Here is a 20,520-nt window from a genome sequence, read left to right as displayed (position 1 = left end):
TATGACATTAATACAGAGAAGTATATATGCAAACAGTCCTCTGAAAAATACAACAGTATACTACGTTTCAGACAATAGAGAACTTAGCTGCTAGTAAACAGAGCATACAACACTGACATTCTCAACCAGTCTCAACAGTCTTTTTTAAATTACATACATATGCCACAATGTGTGTGGGGTGGTGAGAGGACAACTTTTGGGAGTAGGTTCTCTTCTCCTTCCACGTGGGTCCTGAGGACAGAACTCAGATTATTAGGCTTGGTGGCAAGTTTTTCTACCCACCGAACCATCTTTCCAGCTCCAGTCTCAACAATTTATCCTCCAAAAGGACACTCACTGATGCTCTGGTTTGCATGGTATCTAGAAAACCGCATAAGGAAAAGATTCCAGTAAACATATATAAACTGTGAAATTATAATGCAGGTTATGTGAACCTCAAAAAACAAAGTAGACTTAAGTTTTACCAGACAGTACATTATTCAGGAGCTGGAATCTCAGCTTATTAATTCTAAGTTAATTTTCCATTGTATTATTTAGCACTACCATAGTTCACCATACATTATCTCACTGGTAGGTAAATCACCCAGAAGATGTTGTAAAACCACAAATACTACTACAATCTTAAACAAATTAGCCTTATTGTTTCATATCAAAGTTTTGCATTTGTATGTATGTATGTGTATGGCAGTTGTGTATGTCTTCTTGTGGGGTGTGTGCGTGCATGCATGCGTGTGGAAGCCAGATTTCAGTGCCAGTGAACACCAGGGACCTGCCAGTTCCCTGTGTCCCTGTCCTCCCCGACACCCTCATCCAGGTTACAGATGTGTGCCGCCTTGCCTGGCTTTTCAGTTTCTGGGTACACAGCGGGCACTTCACCAAATGAGCCATCTCCCTAGCCTTGTATTTGTTTGAGATAGGGTCTCCCCATTTGGCCCCAAACTTGCAATCTGTCCTGTCTCTGCCTCCCATTTGCTGGGATTACAGGCTTGCACCACCACATCCTTCCTATATCAGGGTTTTGTGAAATTCTTTGCTAAGCGGGGGAAGCAGAGTTATAAAAGAAATTGGCAAATAAGGAACAAAGATGTTGAGGCTAGTATAAATTCTAGTTATTTGTTTGCACACACTCCAAACAAGAACAGAATGATTTATACCTTCTGAAAGATATATAAAACGTGCATGGTATACAACTACTTACAGCTGAATTGTGTATTTCATCAATTTAGCACCTAACAGGGTTTCTTATATACTTGGTATACAAAGTGAATATCCAGAAACATGAATTTGAGGACAAGTTCTTAGATTTCTTTTTTCTCTACCTCCTTTCTTTTCTTTTTTTGACAGGATATCACTATGTAGCCCAAGCTGGTCTGGACTTACTCTGAAGCCCAGGTTCAGCTCAAACTCTTGCTACCCCTGCCTCAGCCCCACCAAGTGCTAGGATAACAACCATGCCCCACTACCACCAAACACCTTGAAGTATTAAGAAAATTAAATACAACCGTTCTCCCTTATAGGAAAAGATTCCAAGACTCACAGTGGAGGACGCCCAACTATAACAGCACCAAATGCTGCATACGTTGCTTTTCTGTATGTTCTGCAGCATGGCCAGAGGACCAGCGGCAGTCTTTTCTTCCATGTTTTTATTGGGTTTCTTTTTTTGGGAGGAGGGCACACGGGGTTGGGGTGGGGCATGTCTGGTGGTGGTAGTGGTTGGTTTTTGAGACAAGGTCTCATTACAGTCTTGGCTGGCCTGGAACTCACTATGTAGATCAGCCTGGTCTTGAACCCATATCTTCCTGACTCTTCCTAGAGTATTGGGGATTAAAGTCAAAGGTGTGCGTCACCACACCTGGCCTGTAGTTTTCTTTTGAGACAAGGTCTCAAGCATCCTAGGCTGGCCTTAAATTTGCTATGTAGCCAAGAATAAGCTTGAACTTTTCATCCTCCTGCTTCTGCCTTTGGAGTACCCTGATGTGGTGCTGGGGATAGAAACCAGGACTTACTAGGCAAGTATTCTACCAAGTGAGCTTCAGCCTTGGCCTCAGCCCACTCTTCAGTGGGTAATGTCCTGCTGCAGCTTTTTCAAACCCCTTGCACTTTGAGACTATTATTAAGTAAAATAAGGCTTACTTAATTTAAATTTACATTTACATTGCAATAGCATGGCAACGTAAATACAATATTTAAGATTACTGACTGGCCAACAGGCAGCATACAATATGGGATTGAAGACTGGGTAACCAAAGGGATAATTCACATCCCAGGGTCCTACACAGGAATGGAGTAGGACAGGCATAGGTTTCCTCACACTATTAATAATAGCATGTGATTTAAAATTAATAAATTATTTCTGGAATTTTTCTTAATATATTCAAATCTCAGTTGACAGAGGTAACTGAAACAGCAAAAATCAAAATTATGAATAAGGAAACAGATACCATAATGTTCCACTTTAAGATTAAGCATAATATTTTCTTGTAATGATTTTTAAATTCAAAATCCAGCTATAGTATATATTAAACATCAGGAAATTCCAGCTCATGGACCAAATATTTCAGTCTGCCACCTACCTTTGTATGGCCTATAAGCCAAGAATAATTTTTAAATGGTTGAAAAATCAAAAAGAAAGACTGTTTTATGACACATGAAATTTATATGAAATTCAATTTTAGTGCCTATAAAAAAGTCATAGACCTGGGGACATATCTTAGTGGTAGAAACTTGCCCAGCCTACATAATGCTCTATATTTGATCCCTAGAAGCCCCTCCCACAAATTATATTAGAACATATCTGTGCTTATTCATCAATATATCATCCCTGTCTACTTTTGTGTTAGAATGGCAGAGTTGAGTAAGTATAACACAGACCTCATGCCACATAGTTTACCATATTTATTGTCTGACCTTTGTCATTCAATCCCAAAATACATGGTTAAGTAACATAGTCTAACTAGGGAGAATATCAGAATTTATGTTAATTATTAATACATAAATACTAAGTCATTTATAATTTATCTAAATATTAACTTCTTTTTGTTTCAATTTCCAAATTTTATAATTCCATGTTTTTATTTTATTCTGAAAGGTTAAGGGGGCTGGAATACGGCTCAGCAGTTAAGAGCATTTGCTGCTCTTGTAGAGGTCCTAGGTTCAGTTCCCAGCACCCACATGGTGGCTCACAGCCATCTGTGACTCCAGTGCCATAAGATGACACCATTTTCTCAACTCCATGGGCACTAGCTAGACATGCACATGATGCACATATGTAGATGTAGGGAAAATACTCACATACATAAAATAAATCTAAAAATAACTAGATAAATAAAGTTACAGTAGCACAATCACTTTTAAGCCTTGCAGAATCACTTGAGCAACTTGTAAAGAAATACAGATTCCTAGGCTTCCTGGATTGCTGTTAGCACTGAAGCCCAAGAACTTACATGGCAATTCCAACATTTAGGAGGGAACCTGAGGCGGGAGAATTAAAAGTTTGAGGCCTGCCTGCATTACAAAGTGAGACTTCAGGGCCCATGAGATGCTTCTGTGGACAAAAGCAATTGACAGGTATTCTGGTTAGTTTTAACTGTGAACTGGACAGAACCTAGAATAATCTGAAAAAACAGCTTTAACTGAGGAATTGAATGGCCTTTGGGTATGTCTGGGGTGGGGGTTATCTCAACTGTTAATTGAATAGCTCATTGTGTGCTGTATCATCCCTTGGCAAGTAGCCCTGAACTATGTAAGAAAATTACCTGAGTGTAAGCTGGCCTGCAAGCCAGATAGCAAGCAGTGTTCTCCATGGTTCCTGCTTCACTTCTCTGGCTGTGAAGTAAGTTGCTTGACTAGAGAAAATGCTCTGTGAAATAGCAAACAGGCCTGCCTTCAAGTTCCTGCCTTGACTTACCTCAACGAGTGACTATGTTATCTTCCCCTAAGTTGCATGCAAAGTATCTATCACAGCAACAGAAATTAAACTAAAACACAGTAAGTTTGACAACCTGAGTTCAATCCCTAGAACACATAACAGAGAGAACCAACTCCCCAAAGTTGTCCACTGACCTTCATAAATGCACTCTAGTACATGCATGTACATACACAGCATCATAATAAATACACCTTCATATCCAAAACCCAAACTGGTGAGTCTGTCTGTCTCTCTTACATGCACACACACAGTGAGGAGTGTTGTTGAGAAATGGGACTCAGTTGCACTTGCCTAGCACTAATAAGGTGCTGAATTCAATCACCAACAACATACAAATTAAAATAAAATCATACATGATTTCAATGTGGCTAATGAGCTCTAATTAGGATGGGCCCTAGCTCATTAAACCCTGTCTTGAAAAAGACCCAACTCCACTCCCACCCCCCAAAAAAAGATGAAACAGGGATAGTCAACTGGCAAAGTGTTTGCCTAGCATACCAAAAGCCCTGGATTCGGACCCCATAAAACCACAAACCAGATGTGGTGGCACAGCCCTGAGAGTTGGAGGTAGGAGGAACAGAAAGTTCAAGTTCATCCTCAACTACATATGGGGACTTGAGGATGGCCTGGGATTACCCAAAAACAAAAATTAATTCATTAGAATAAAAATAAAAAATACTTTGGGAAATTCTGATGACCACCATTTGAGAATCATTAAGCAAGTTGAAAAGCTCCTAACTTTTCCATTTAGAAAGCAGCTATATTCTCAAATCTGTACGGCAGCAATTCTCCAAGTGGCTCCAGGGTCACTTATAGATCTCCAAGACCCTTTCAGAGGGCTCATGGAAGTAAAAAAAAAAAAAAAATTACTTAGAAGTAAAAGATCTACTTACAGACCAACACATTTCAGTGTAACTATTAAAAGTTCACAAAAGTGGTCTCAGGTCACACACTGTAACTTTTAAGAAATTTAAGAAATCAGTTTCTAGATTTTGGTAACAAATCAAAGGAGGTTACAACTACCTAAAAATAATCTTTCCTTTTTCTGTCACACGTATGTATGATCATGTCATTCATATACTTAAAGCAAAACAACTTATCTTTTTTTTTGGGGGGGGGCTTTTCAAGACAGGGTTTCTCTGTGTAGCTTTGCGCCTTTCCTGGGACTCACTTGGTAGCCCAGGCTGGCCTCGAACTCACAGAGATCCGCCTGGCTCTGCCTCCCGAGTGCTGGGATTAAAGGCGTGTGCCACCCCCGCCCGGCTAAAACAACATATCTTTAACAGACTGAATGCACTGTTTTCTGTGAAGCTAGATATTAAAGCAACTTGAAGGTTCTCTTTTAGATTTTTCTTTTTGTGTATGGGTATATGGCGTATGCATCTGCCACAGCAGCAGATGGAGGTTGGAGGACAATCTTCTACCTTGTGGGCACCAGGAATCACACTCAGGTCATCAAGCTTCTGTGGTAGGCACCTTTACCAGTTGAAACATCTTCTGCCTCACCCCCTTTTTTGGAAACAGGGTCTCTCTATGTAACCCTGGCTGACCTGGAATTCACTATGTAAACCAGGCTAGTCTTGAACTCACAGAGATCCACCTTCCTCTACCTCCCAAGTGCTGGAATTAAAGATGTATGATACCATGCCCAGCTTTTTCTTTCTTTTTTTTGAGACAGAGTCTCTAGCCCAGGTTGGCACCTCTCAAGTGCAGATTACAGGTATATGCCATCAACTTGGTTTATGCAGTGCTATGGAACTAACCTTAGGCAAGCACTTTATTGAGCTTCATCTCTAGCCTTTTTTTTTCTGGCAATACAGATGCAATTATTTTTCTTATAGTATAATGAGTTTGCTATTATTTTTAAAAATTATATTTTAATCTCTAATAAGGTTAATATTAAGAGATATTAATTCAGGTAAGTCAAAGTTGTTTAAAATCCTCATAACTCTTTTTTGGGGAGGGCAGGGACAGGGACGGGGACATGACTAAGACAAAGTCTCACTTTGTAGCCCATGATGGCCTGGAACTTACTGCATATCCCATGCTAGCCTTCAGCTTTTTTTTTTTTTTTTTTTTTTTGGAAGGGGGTGTTCTTTAAGACAGGGTTTCTCTGTGTAGTACTGGCTGTCCTAGAATTCACTATGTAGACCAGGCTGGCCTAGAACGTGAGATCTGCCTGCCTCTGCCTCCCAAGTGCTGGGATTTAAGGCATGCACCATCACTGAGAGCCTTTAGTTCTTGAGGCTTATACTGCCTCAGTCTCCCAAGTGCCAGCATTATAGGCATGTACCACCATGCCCAAGTGAAGAACCATTAGTAACTTTTGAGAGTTTACCAGACAGTGCTGAGACAAAAAAAAAAAAAAGTTGCAGATACACTGCTATACAAAATACAGAAGTCTCCCAAGGTGGCTCAACAGGAAACTGTACTTGTCACCAAGCCTGACAAGCTGAGGTCAATCCCCAGGACCCGCATGGTGGAAGGAGAGACTTCCCCACAGCTGTCCTTTGACCTCTACACTTGTGCCATGGCACATACACACTAAATAAATTAAGATGTAATTTTAAAACACAAGAGTAGTGCAGTACTGACAGACTCAACAGAATGTTTAAGTTAATGTCTGCATTTGGTTTTCAGACATGAAGGGACAGGTTTCAACAACAGCCAGCTAAGTGGACCAAACAGTTTTGTAGCAAATGACAGAAAACAGATGCTCACAAGAACTAGGCTGAATCAGAAGTTATAAAATTCATGGCTTATGCTTATAGCTGATCTGGAAGCAGTTTATAAAAGTCAACAACCTGAATCAAGGTTTTTTAGTTTTTTTAAGTTTTCAAATTTAATCTTTAAAAACACATTTACTTTACGTATATGAGTATTTTGTCTGAGTGTATATGTCTGTGCACCATGTGTCTGTCTTTAGTATCTGAAAGACCGGAAGAGGTCACTGGACTCCCTGGAACCGGTGTTACGGATGGTTGTGAACCAGTGCTCTTAACCTGCAAGCCATTTCTCTAGCCCTAACTAGAACGTTAAAAGATTAAAGAAACCACTTTGAGCTATTCTCAGAAATGATAATAGGAGCGGGGCTACACCTTGTTAAAGTGACAGCAGGACCTGGTGACACACGTGGTCTACATCGCAATAGCAAGTTCCAGACCATATAGTGAGACTGTCTCAAAAATAGTAATAGTAATTTAAAAATAACAGCAAGAAGCGAAAGTAGAAATAAACATGATGTGGTGGCACATACTTTAATTTCAGCACTTGGGAGGCAGAAAAAGGCAAATTTCTTTGAGTTCAAGGCCAGCTTTGTCTACATAGTAAGTTTCAGGCCAGCCAGGGTTATATGGTCACATCTTTGATTTCAATGTATATTTTAGTGTTTTGGGTTTGTTTTTTAAAATGTGGTTTGACTTTTCTTTTTTTTAAAAATGCATATAGGTATTTTGCATGCATGTACATTTGGTGCACCATTTGCATGCCTGGTGCCTTCAAAAGCCAGAAGAGGGCATCAGCTCCCCTGGACCTAGAGTTACAGATGGTTGTGAGCCACCATGCTAGCGCTGGAAACCAAACCCAGGTCTGCCAGAAGAGGAACTAGTGCTCTTCACCACCAAGCCATCTGTCCAGTTCCCAGTTTCAATTTCTAATTTTTTTTCAGTGCTAAAGTACAAACCCAGGGTCTCAAGCATACTCAGCAAGTACCCATTGTTTAGCTATACTTCTAGTTCTCTCAATGTGCACTGAGAAGTAGAAGAATTCCTGGAAACTGGTAAAATATTAATAAAGAAAATACAAAGCCAAGTGTGATGGCACAAGCCTATAATCCTAAATGGAGGTGGAGGCAAGAGGATCATAAGTTCAATGCAAGACTGGGCTACACAGTAAAATCCCTTCTCAAAAACAAATAGGCTGGGGAGATGGCTCAGTTGGTAAGGTACATGCTGGGCAAGCGTGTGGACTTGAGTGCAGATCCCCAGCGCCCACATAAAAGCAGGATGAAGCAGTACATGTCTGTAACCAGAGTTCTGGGAGCATGGGAGAAGGGGTAACTGGGGACAACAGATTCCTGGAGCTCACTGTCCAGCCAGTCTAGACAACTGTCGAGCTCCAGTTTCAGTGAGACACATTCCTCCTCAAAATATAAAGTGGAGGGGTTGGGGATTTAGCTCAGTGGTAGAGCGCTTGCCTAGCAAGTGCAAGGCCCTGGGTTCGGTCCTCAGCGGGGTGGGGGGGGGTGTATATATTACCTTCCACTATATATATAAAGGACATTGACTTTTGACCTCCACATGCACATATCCAAACATAGCAACATAAACATACACCACATATACAGACAAAACACAAATAAAAACCATACAGAAGCTTTGTCCTGTCCAGGTATGGTAGAACATGACTAACCCCAGCACTAGGGAGACAAAAGCAGAAGGATCCCAATTGAAGAGTCCAGCCTGGAATACATAGGAGGTTCCAGACTAGCTTGAGCTGGCTCCACAACATGATCCTATTTAAATAAATAATAAACAAATAAAATTTATTTTGCTGCCCATTTTCAGATAAAGTATGATCCCTAAAACAACGATCAACACAGATTTTTTTTTCCTTTTTAGTTATTTAGTAGTTTATCTGTTCATGACAGGGTCATGTATCCCATGCTGGCCTCAAATTCATTACAAAGCCCTGGGTGGCCTCAAACCTGCCTCTAACACCTGAGATTACAGTTATCATTACCATTCCATGTTGGAGACCAAACCCAGGACTGTACGCATGATAAACTATCACTCCACCAACTAAGCTACATTCCTAATGCCTCCCTCCGGAGATTCCCTTTGTTAGACTGGGTTTTGCTATATTTTCTAGACTAGTCTTGAACTTCCATTCCTCTTGAAGCATCAGCCTCCCAAGTAGCTGGGATTATATGCATGGACCACTGTGCCAGGATCAAAACATTGATCTTTAAGGACCAATTTAAAATTCTTATGATTTAGAAAAAACAGACACACGCCTTTAATCCCAGCACTTGGGAGGCAGAGGCAGGCGGATCTCTGTGAATTTGAGATCAGTCTGGTCTACAGAGCGAGTTCCAGGACAGGCACCAACCAAAACTACACAGAGAAGCCCAGACTTGAAAAACCACAACAAACAAAACAGTTTTTGGTTTGTTTTATGTAGGGGTTGTTTGTTTTATAGAGGTTTTTGTTTGTTTGTTTGTTTTCTTTTCTTTTTAGTTTTTTTAAGACAGGGTTTTTCTGTGTAGCCCTGACTGTTCTGGAACTCACACTGTAGACTAGGTCAGCTTCAAACTTATAGCAATCCACCTGCCTCTGCTTCCCAAGTGCTGAGATTAAAGGCATGCATCACCACTGCCAGATGTAGGGTTTTTTTTAAAGATTTATTATTATGTATATATGTTTTTCTTAATTTCTATTTATTTAGTGTATGTGTGTTTTGCATGCATGTATGTATGTACACCATATGTATTCCTGATGTCTAGAGGGGCCCATTGGATCCCCTAAAACTGGAGTTACATTTGGTTGTAAGCCCAGGTGCTGGGAATCAAACCCAGGTCCTCTGCAAGAGCAAGTGCTCCTAACGGATGAGCCATCTCTTTAGCCCCATGTGGGTGTTTTCCCTACATGTATGTTTGTGCACTACATGTGTGCCGGTGTCAACAGAAGCCAAAAAAGGACATCAGATCCCCTGAAACTAGAGTTACAGATTGTTTTAAGTTGCCATGTGGGTGCTAGGAATCAAACCTGGGTATTGTGGACATGTAGCCAATGCTCTTAATCGCTTACCATCTTTCTAGCCCTTTGTGAGTTGGTTTTTTTTTGGGGGGGGGCTTTTTTTTTTTTTTTAACGACAAGGTCCCAATCTGTAACACAGGATGATTTTGCACTCACTACACAGCTAGCCCAGGCTGCCTCAAAACCCACAGAATTCTTCCTGTCTGTTTCCTGAGTTAAAATTACAGGCTAAAATTACAGGCTTGAGCCATTGTGCTGGCCTGGACTTTAAGACCTCAGTATAAGTTTTGTTCTGGGTAGGAAAAAGTCATAATATTGCACAATAATAATTATGGGGAAGATCAGAAGTTCTAGAGAAAATGATCTAATAATAGTCTCTAAGTCTACACACTCATTTGTAGCACAGGGTCTATCTGGGGGTATTCCAATACTCACTAACTGGCATGTACAAGTTTCACACAGTATTAGCAAACCACTCCTTGAGCAAAACTTTAAAAAGTAAGTTCATTAAAAATGGTGTCATTAGCCGGGCGGTGGTGGCGCACGCCTTTAATCCCAGCACTAGGGAGGCAGAGCCAGGCGGATCTCTGTGAGTTCGAGGCCAGCCTGGGCTACCAAGTGAGCTCCAGGAAAGGTGCAAAGCTACACAGAGAAACCCTGTCTCGAAAAAAAAAAAAAAAAAAAAAAAAAAAAAAAAAATGGTGTCATTGAATCTATGTTGGTACCAGAAATTTATTAAAGTAAAACCAATGAAATATTACTCCAGTTTGATGGTTTAATAAATAATAGTGGCAGGAAATCTGGTTTCAACATAAAACCATTTTTAGCAACCCTATGTTTTATTCAATAAAGCTTGATTTTATATAGTCAAGCACGTTCTTGTTCCAAAAAGAAAGGTTGTTAAGCTGAGGAGAAGCTTCAGTGGATAAGAACAGTATAATCGGGGGCTGAAGACATGACTGAGTGGTTAAGAGCACTGACTGCTCTTCCAGAGGACCCAGGTTCAATTCTCAGCACCCACGTGGCAGCTCACAACTATCTCCAATTCCAAGAGATGACACCTTCACACCAATGCACATAAAATAAATAAATTATATATATATATATATATTTTAAAGAAGAGACTGGAAATATGGCTCATTGGTTAAGGGCACTGGCTGCTCCTAGGTTCAATTCCCAGCACCTATATGGCAACTCACAACTGTCTGTAACTCCAGATCCATGGGATCTGGCTCCTCCACACAAACATGCATGCAGACAAAACACCAATGGACACAAAATAAAATAAAAGAATAAATCTTGGCCGGGCGTTGGTGGCGCACGCCTTTAATCCCAGCACTTGGGAGGCAGAGCCAGGCGGATCTCTGTGAGTTCGAGGCCAGCCTGGGCTACCAAGTGAGCTCCAGGAAAGGCGCAAAGCTACACAGAGAAACCCTGTCTCGAAAAAACAAAAAAAAAAAAACAAAAAAAAAAAAAAAAAAAAAGAATAAATCTTTAGCCAGGTGGTGGTGGCAGCACACACCTTTGATTCCAGCACTCGGGAGGCAGAGGCAGGCGGATCTCTGTGAGTTCAAGGTCAGCCTGGTCTACAGAGTGAGATCCAGGACAGGCTCCAAGCTACACAGAGAAACCCTGTCTCGAAAAAACAAAACAAACAAACAAAAACAAAGAAGAAGGAGGAGCAGGAGGAAGAGGAGGAAAGAAAGAAAAACTGCCTAAGCATGAGGACCTAAGTTTGGATCTTTGGCACCCAGGCAAAAAGCTGGGTGTGGCCATGAGCCTGTAACTCCTATACAAAGAGAGTGGTGAGGAGACAAACTAGGCTGGAGAAGGGAGAGACAGGGAGATACCCAAGGCTTGCTGGTGAGCTCCTAGTACAGTGAGGCTCTGTCTGAAGGGAATAAGGCAAAGAGCCATAGAGGAGGACATCTGATGTTTACACACATACATCATGCACACACAACTTCTTAAAAGATGGCTTGTGGTGGTGGTGGTAGTTCCTGGTGCTAGAGATTGGGGCCTTGTATATGCCAAGCAGTGGGTTCTTCTACTGAGATACATTCCCAGCCTTTTCTTTTTTTGTTTAATCTGGAAAAAAAATGCATTGTTTCTACTGTATCGTATATTCCAAATAAAATGTGACCAGCCTAGCATATAAACCTTATTTGTCTACCTCAGAAAGAAGTACTGCACCTAACAGGAAGATCACAGCAAGCAATTCACCTCAAAGGCAAGTTAGGTTTTGTTAGGAGACACTATGGAAGAACATTGTTACCACAGAGGCCCAAATCACAAGCTCAACAACTAACTTTTAGCTTTTTAAGCTAAATCTTGGCTTCTATTAGTTTCATAAAAAGGCACTTCTTAGGAGGAAATGCAATGCTGAAGAGAAAAAAAAAAAAAAAAACTTCTCCAAAGTCTGCTTTCAAACATATGATAGATAACATGTAGGGTTGAAGTTGCCAAAAGATGAGAAAAAGCAACAGAATTGTAAATGTGTAGTGAGTTTTGTCCTAAATACAACATTTCATAAGACTAGTATACTGACCTTGAGTTTAGTTAGGAACCTTTCCTAAACGTCAGCTTACAAAGCTTTCTCTCTCTCTCTTTTTTTTAATTAATTATTTATTTTTATGTGCACTGGTGTTTGTTTTGCTTGTGGAAGGCTATTGTGTCCCCTGGAACTGTACTTACAGACAGTTGTGAGCTGCCATGTGGGTGCTGGGAATTGAACTTGGGTCCTCTGCAAGAGTAGTCAGTGCTCTTAACCAGTTGAGCCATCTCTCCAGCCCCAGCTTACAAAGTTTTAAGAATAAAATGATAATCTTCTCATATAGCAATTCTGTTTTGTTTTGACATAGGGTCTCGTTTAGCCCAGGATGTACTCTCTAAGAATGACCTTGATCAGTTGGGCAGTAGTGACGCACGCCTTTAATCCCAGCACTCGGGAGGCAGAGCCAGGCGGATCTCTGTGAGTTCAAGGCCAGCCTGGGCTACCAAGTGAGTCCCAGGAAAGGTGCAAAGCTACACAGAGAAACCCTGTCTCGGAAAAACAAAAAAAAAAAACAAAAAAAAAAAGAATGACCTTGATCTTCTGCCTACACCTCTCAAATTCAGGGATTATAGGCATGTGTACCATGCAGTGCTGAAGATGGAACTCAGGACTTCGTGCACGCATGTAAACACTCTACTAACTGAACATCCCAGCCCTATACAACCTTCTCGAATTTTTAACATTCATCATATCCCTCCCAAGGAAGCAAGATAGCAAATGTTTACTTTCAAAACTGAACTGGTTTTTGCTTTATCATATACAGGTAGTCTTTTTATATATATATCACAAGTTTGTAAATAAAAGAACAAGTAAGGGAAGGAAACAAAATACCATTTAACGGGAAAATAAAACCACCAAACATCCTTTCAAAACAAAAATGTCCACCAAGGAAATACTGGAGAGAAAATATCATGATGAAATATTTTTAAGACATCAAATGATCCAATGCAAAATCTTTGTTGTTTGTTTTGTTTTTAGTTCAAAGACACGATTATTCCTTATTATTTATGTTCCTTTTTTTTTTAACCACTCCCACTGGGTTAGCAGAACCATGTCAATTTCATTTTCTTTACAATCCATTTTTCTTCCTGATTCTTCAACAGTTCTTTGATCTGAGCTTCTATTTCTATGTCTGAATTAGAGAAGACCTGAAGGGTGATCCAGATTACCATGTTTTCCAGGAGAATCCAAAACTAACTGTATCCAAAGGATGAAAAGGAAGCATATTTTCTGAAAACTTTCCCATCCATTGTGGTATGCTATTTTAGTTAGCATAAACATTTCAGTTCACATTTCTTTTTTTTTTTTTAAAGACAAGGTCTTACCTAGCCCAGGCTGGCCTGGAACTTGATATGTAGGTTAAGATAACCTTGAATTTCACATCTTCCTGCTCCACCTCGAGTGCTAGCGTCATAGGTGTGCACCATCATCACAGGTGTGCACCACCATACTCTCAGTTCATGAGGTGTGAGGAAGTTAACTCAGGGACTCCTGCATGCTAGGCAAGCACTCTACCAACTGTGCTACATCCCCAGTACCATTTGCAGTTTTAAATAATGAAAGTGAAAATTAAAACCCAAAAGAGGAAGGTACTTTAAAGATGTATTCATCAACTAAAATTGCTCAAACATAAATTCAACTGTCAAATCTAAAATTAACAAGCAGAAAAGTTGTTGGCTGCCAATATAAAGACTTTATTCTCTAGGTAGCCTCTGATGGCACAGCTGGTGTGCAGCACCATTCTCCTCTAGAACTACCACACCTTGAAACTTTAACTGTAAATGGAAACTATGCATGTTTGTGTACATAGTTGGTGTTAGTTTATATTCCAAACAAAAGATGACAAGAGGTCTAAACTAGAAATTGCAAGTAACTAACTGTTCCATAGACAAAGAGTTTTAATTTTCTGCTTTCTAACTTAAAATGTCTGGGGAAATCTTTGCTTCAAGAGTTACATTTAATGACGGGGGGGGGGGGGGGGGATTTTAAAAACTGCTATAATTAACACTTTCAATCATTACACAATCAAAAAGAAACTGACACAAGGGAGGTAAAATAAAGAAACTGCAGACTGACGGAATAGGTACTATTTCCCAGGAAGAGTCTAAAAAGAACTGAATAGATTGTTTACGATCTATCAGCATGTCATACAGTAATCTATAGACACTAGTATAAAGCCAGGCATGGTGGCACATAGACACCTTTAATCCTAGTACTCAGTACACAGAGCAGGTGGATCTCTATGAGTTCCAGGCCAGCCAGAACTACATCTTGAGAACCCTGTCTCAAGAAAAGAAAAAAGGAAGACATTAATATAAGATGGCTAAAATCGGAGTGATGGTACATGTACCTGTAATCCCAGCAGTTAGAAGGTAAAGGCAGAAGGATTTGAGTTGGGAGGCCAAAGGTCAGACTGGGCAGCATGGCCAAATCCTGCCTCAAAAGACCATAAGGTGGGGGGGGACCAAAACCAACTAACCAACAAAAGTAAACAATAATTACAATATCTAACTTTATATTCTCATTCTCTACCCCCATCCAATGGTCATTAGCCTAGGAATTCAAGGATGTCTGAGACAGAAAATATTTGAATTTCAACAAGACATTTCTTGATATTTCATAGGACATAAAGGTTATGAGGCGGGATGTTAACTCAGTGGTTTCATGGGGATATTACTCACTTGCCTACCATATCGGAGGCTCTGGATTCAATCTCCAGTCAGAAAGGGAAAGGAGGAAGGGAAGGAGAGAAAGAAGAGGGGGGGAAAAAGGAAAGAAGAGAAAAGAAGGAAGAGGGAAAAGAGAAAAGGGTAGGTTGGATGACCTAATACAGCCCTATCCTTATACATTTTAACAGTGACCTAAAATGAAAATAGTCATCATGTTTATCAAATTTATCAATAATATGAAAATGAGTAGTGGTGGCTGGTGAGATGGCTCAGTGGTTAAGAGCACTGGCTGCTTTTCTAGAAGTCCTGAGTTCAATTCATAGGAACCACATGGTAGTTCACAACAATCTTTAATAGGATCTGTACATGCAGATAGCACACACACACACACACACACACACACAGACACACACACAAGAAATGGCCAAGAAGTTAAAACATATTTCAAGCTATTAAATAAAAAGTCATAACCATCAGGATGATAGCTACCAAAAGAAAAAAAAAGTAAAGTTTTCATTTACATTAAAAAAAAAAAAAATCAACTCAAGAGGCCTAAGGCTATTTATATAGCTCAGTGGTAAAATGCTTTCATTTGCCCTAAGTTCAATTCCCAGTGCTGGGGAACAGAGGAAGTCAACTACACCTTAGACTTTAAGAAGTCTAATACTGGCTGGGCTGGAGAGATGGTACAGTGGTTAAGAGCACTGGCTGCTCTTCCAGAGGACCTGGGTTCAATTCCCAACACGCACATGGCAGCTCACAGCTGTCTGTAATCCACTTGCAGGGGATATGACACCTTCACACAGACAAATGTACACATAAGTAAATAAATAAAATATTTAAAAAAAAAGAAAACTGGGGGCCGGGCGTTGGTGGCGCACGCCTTTAATCCCAGCACACAGAGGTCAGAGGACAACTTTGTGCAGTCAGTGTTCTCCTTTTGCCTTATCTTAAGGTGAGGTCTGAGAATTGATGTGACTTAGGCCATCAGGCTTGCATGGCCAGGCAGCAGGCAACTTTACCCTCTGAAGACATCTCACTAGCCCATCTTCAGCATGTTTTTAAATTAAAAGGACTTTTCATGAACTCCAATATCAAAGAAACATTTAAAAAAATCTAAAGCAGTTAACATTTAAAGAATGATTAAGCATTTTTCTTTTTTGGCAAAAGTCTCATTTGTTTTTCTCAAAGAAACAAAACGTGCACTTTCGTGTCAGCACATTCAACAAGGAGCAGGTGCAGTTAGAGTCTAGGCTGTCCCCAGAAAAGAGTGGTCTGGTTAAACACTTGAAACACAGTGCTATTGCTCCGCCTAAAACTTCCTTGTAAGGAAAGGTCCTCCTTACCAGGCCTGGGTAGGAGACAGTGGTAACACTGACTCTCCCCTCCACAGCCCAGGAAAAACTCAGTCTTAACATTCACAAAACAATCTGCTGAGAGCTTCAGAGCAGCTGCATTCAGGCAGAGCCAGGGACTTTACTCAAGGCAAAAGGGTAGTCTAAGAATTGATTGAAAAAAGTGACTTTTGTTTTGAAGTTAAGCAAGGAACAGCAAGTGGTGGTGCACGCCTTTAATCCCAGCACTTGGGAGGCAGAAGCAGGCGGATCTCTGTGAGTTTGTGGTCTACACAGCAAGTTCCAGGACAGCCAGGGCTACACAGAGAAACCCTGTCTTGAAAAAAACAAAAACCAACAACAACTAAAAAAAGAATAAGTTAGGAAAGGAAAAAGGGCAAGATACAACAACATTAACGTTTTATCCCTTGTAAGCAAAAGTATTTTAAAAAGTTCTATAAATTATAAAAACTTAGATACACTATAAAGTTCAAGATACTGTTGACTTCCTCTGCCTCTATCAAACATTCCAGGCCAAAAAATAAAAATTAAAAAAAAAAGCCATTTAAATCCAACAATTTGTCTTCTCTACACACCTATACCTGCCCAGTTCAATATTAAGGGGAAAAAAAAAATCTCAATTTTGCTGACTAGTGTGACTTAAATTTAAAAGTCATAACTTAACAATTTATTATCAATTAAAAATTATTATCAATTAATTTTTTTCTTCTTCTTTTTCTTTTCTTTGAGACAGGGTCTCATGTTGCCCAAGCTAGCCTTATCCTGGCCACACAGACAAGAATGATTCTGGCTCCTGTGATGGGATTACAGGTGCTTACTACCATACCCAGTTTTATGCAGTAACAGGGCTCACACATGCTAAGCAAGCATTCTACCTACTGAGCTGCATATCCAGGCCCCAAAGTCTGTCTTTCTCCCAGGTGAGAACAGTGCCCAAGGGAGAAAAAACAAATCTTGCACTAAGAGTATTCAAGTTAAAGTTAAAGCCACCACAAATTCTAGACTGGAAGACCGGGACTCAGCTTTCTCACTGGATTTTTTTTTTTTTTTGAGGGAGGGAGGGGAAGACTACTACCTGAAAATTCTTCTGAAAGTCCAGTAGCAAATGCTCCCAGCTGGAACCCAATTCAGTCCCTATTCAATAGTTAATACTAAAGGGTCACTAATTGGTCTCAACGTTTTTTATTGGGACAATTTCTAACCAGGGAAAATGCCTCAACTGTTTGCTGAAAAACAAAGGTCAATACAAAAGCACATGTCTGGGTTTGTTTTCTTCATCAGTAGTACTTCAATTCCCAAAAGTAAAGGAGGCACTGGGCAGTGTCGGTGGACACCTTTACCCCCAGCACTGGGGAGGCAGAGGCAGGCCCATCTGGGCTACAGAGTGAGTTCCAGGACAGGCTCTAAAGCTACACAGAGAAACTTTGTCTCCAAAAACCAAAAAAAGGTCTGGGTTATAACTCAGTGGTAGAGTACTTGCCTGGCATGCACAAAGCCCAAGTCAAAGTTCCAACTCCAGCAACCTCACAACCCCCCAACACACACACACACACACACACACACACACACACACAATTTTCGAGCACGTGCCAAAAATGGAGGGGGGACAGACAGGCAGAAGGAATGTAATCTGTGCATTAGCAAAGAAGTTATTAATTAAATATATAAGTCTAACTCATTATAAATGATATACAATTACTAAACAAAGGGCAATGTCCTGTCCCCTTTCTGCACAGAATTAAGAACAAACTGGTAAGACGACTTCATACAGCTGCCAATTTTTCTTTAGCTTCTTTTCTTACAGTCATGTTAAATTTCGCAATAGCTTCCACTTACTTTGCATCCCCCATGTTTAAAAACAAATTGTGTTGGAGTTCCTCAACTCTTGCCTTAAAATATATGACAGTTCTTTAGTTTCTAAGTCTGGATGTAAAGAAAGCATGGGAAAATGTTCAATTTCCTAAACACTATGAGTCTGTTTTATTTACACCATTTAAAATATTAAGAGGATACTGGGGGTGTAGCTCAGTTAGTACAGTGTCTGCCTAGCATGCTCAAAGAAAGCCTTGGGTTCAATCCCCAGCACCACATAAACTGATAAACTGGGCATGGGAGTGAATGCCTGTAATTCCCACACATGGGAGGTAGAGACAGAAGGACCAGAAATTCAAGGTTACAAGTTCAAAGCCAGTATGGGCTACATCACACACACACACACACACACACACACACACACACACACACACACACACACACACACACCGGCTAAGCATGTAGCCTAGATGGCAGAGTGCTTACCTAGCATGCAGAAGACCCCTGAGTAGTCAGTCCCTAGTACCATATACAATGGATGTGGTGGCACACACCTATAATCCCAGCACTTGGGAGATGGGCAAAGGAGGATCAGGAGTTCAAGGTCATCCTCAGTTACCTCAGTTTGAGGTGTACCTGGGCTGCATGAGACCCTAATCTCAACTAATAAATAAGAATATATAAAAGATAATTAAGACTAAGTCCAATCATCCATTAAATAACTCTTAATGAATGAAAGGGAAAAGCCACATTTAAGGAAACAAACTTTATTTGTTAGTGTTTATAGAGATCTACACAGGTTCTACAGAAATCATACTGCTGAAAAATTTTAAACATAGTAAACAAGTTTTCTGAGAAAAATCTGCACATCTCCACAAATCTATACTTCATATGAACCCTGAGAGATATTAAAACACCCTCTGCTAAGCAGAAAACAAAGTTAGGAAAGTAGTAACACGGGAATCTGGGTAGGAGGTGCCTGGGTAGTAAACACCCCAGTGAGAGAACATAACAAGCATTTCAGAGCAACATATAAGTCCCTACGGGTCTCCAACTTGGGCGGCCAAAGTCCCAGGCCCACATCCCTGTGTTTTGAAAGAAATGAAACTTGGAAAGGGGAATGCTGGAAAAAGGAAAATAAGAGCAGTGTACCACTTTCTTCTTCTCGACCCCTATGCCAGCATTCTGACTGGCTGGCCACTAGTCTAGGTGCCATATCCACCAAAAACACCGAGCAATATCCCGACCGCCTTGCGACTAAAGACCAGCCTGAAAGACCTGTGTGTGCCAGCCGCTGTCTCCTCTCCAAACAGCCCCCTTACCTCTGGACTTCCAGACTACCACCGGAGCGCTGCCTTCTAGCGACCCAGCCCACTCGCACTGTCCTCTAAACTCATCCGCTCAGTCTCGCTAAACTCAGACTTTCTGAGACCAGGTCTCTGCTAAGTCTCAGGAACTCCACGGGAACGCCAGGACCCTGGGCTCCAATGCTCCACCTCGCCGTGCCTTGCGGCCACACCACGCATGCTTTCACCTGAGCAGGGCTCCCGTGGTCACCCGGACCTACCTACTGCCCATTACCTCTGCCTTTCGCAGGGCCAAGCCCTAACCCCACTTTTAGGGAAATCTCGAGTCTTCAACCTAGTTGAGCGGTCCTCCTCTTGCTTCTATTCCCGGATCCTTCCCTCGGACTTCCACTAGACTCCGCTTCCCCCAGGATTCAGCCCCCCTTTTCCTCGCCACGCCCTGCGCCCCCCGGGGCTACTTACCCCAAGTTCTCCCCACACTTCAGTCCTCTGGCCCCGCCTCCCTCCAAAAGGAAGGAGGCGGGAGAAGAGAAGAGGGCGGCACTCCACAAGGCAAAGGCGATCTCCCATTAGCGCTCATGGCCGCCAATTGTGGCCTCCTTCTCGCTTATTGGTTGTCTTTCGACCACGCCCCACCCTCTTCCTCAGACAGGCCCGGCCACCGCCTCAGCGCCCCCGTCCAACACAGACTGGGAGGGGAGACCCCGGCCCGGGACGCTGGGACGGGCCGGAGCGGAAGGGGAGCCTCCTGTCGGACCGCGGACCGGCTAAGGTTAACAGGACTCACCCGCTGGTAGCTCCGGCGCCTCCCGCCCGCCCGCGCTCGGTCCCACAATCTGCCTCCAGCTCCTCCTTTCCCCCCTCGGCCGAGCAGACACTTTCCTCCCGTCCGGCCAGGCGTGCGCACTTCTCGCGAGAAGCGGGGGTGAGGGCGCGATTCGTGGGGGCTGCGTTGGACAGGGCCCCGGGGGCGGGGCCTGCTGCGAGCGTGGCGTGAGTGGAAGGCTGGCCGAGGGCTGTACACACGACCCGCACGTGTTCGCCCGCGGAGTCGGGGCCGGGGAGGCCGGGGAGGGCGGGAGGCCGCGTCCGGGAGGTCCGGCGGCGAAGCAAAGGGAGGTGGCGAGACGGCCTCCGGC

At 41.9% G+C, this 20,520-nt stretch overlaps 1 protein-coding gene across 6 annotated transcripts in view; it reads right to left on the bottom strand.

The window, feature by feature from the left end:
* The window catches only part of LOC114696617 (cyclic AMP-dependent transcription factor ATF-7), a 102,962-nt gene extending 82,667 nt beyond the window's left edge, over nucleotides 1–20,295 (bottom strand). For 2 of the 6 annotated variants that reach the window (XM_028874436.2, XM_037197322.1), the window contains exon 1: nucleotides 19,844–20,153. The gene's annotated coding sequence lies outside the window, so the exon portion shown is untranslated. The other 4 variants (XM_028874434.2, XM_028874435.2, XM_028874439.2 and 1 more) reach the window with 4 other exon arrangements.
* Nucleotides 20,296–20,520: the final 225 nt, after the last annotated feature.

This window comes from Peromyscus leucopus, chromosome 20 (genome assembly GCF_004664715.2).
Source record: "Peromyscus leucopus breed LL Stock chromosome 20, UCI_PerLeu_2.1, whole genome shotgun sequence".
Classification (NCBI taxonomy): domain Eukaryota; kingdom Metazoa; phylum Chordata; class Mammalia; order Rodentia; family Cricetidae; genus Peromyscus; species Peromyscus leucopus.
This window is presented reverse-complemented; position numbering and strand designations above follow the sequence as displayed.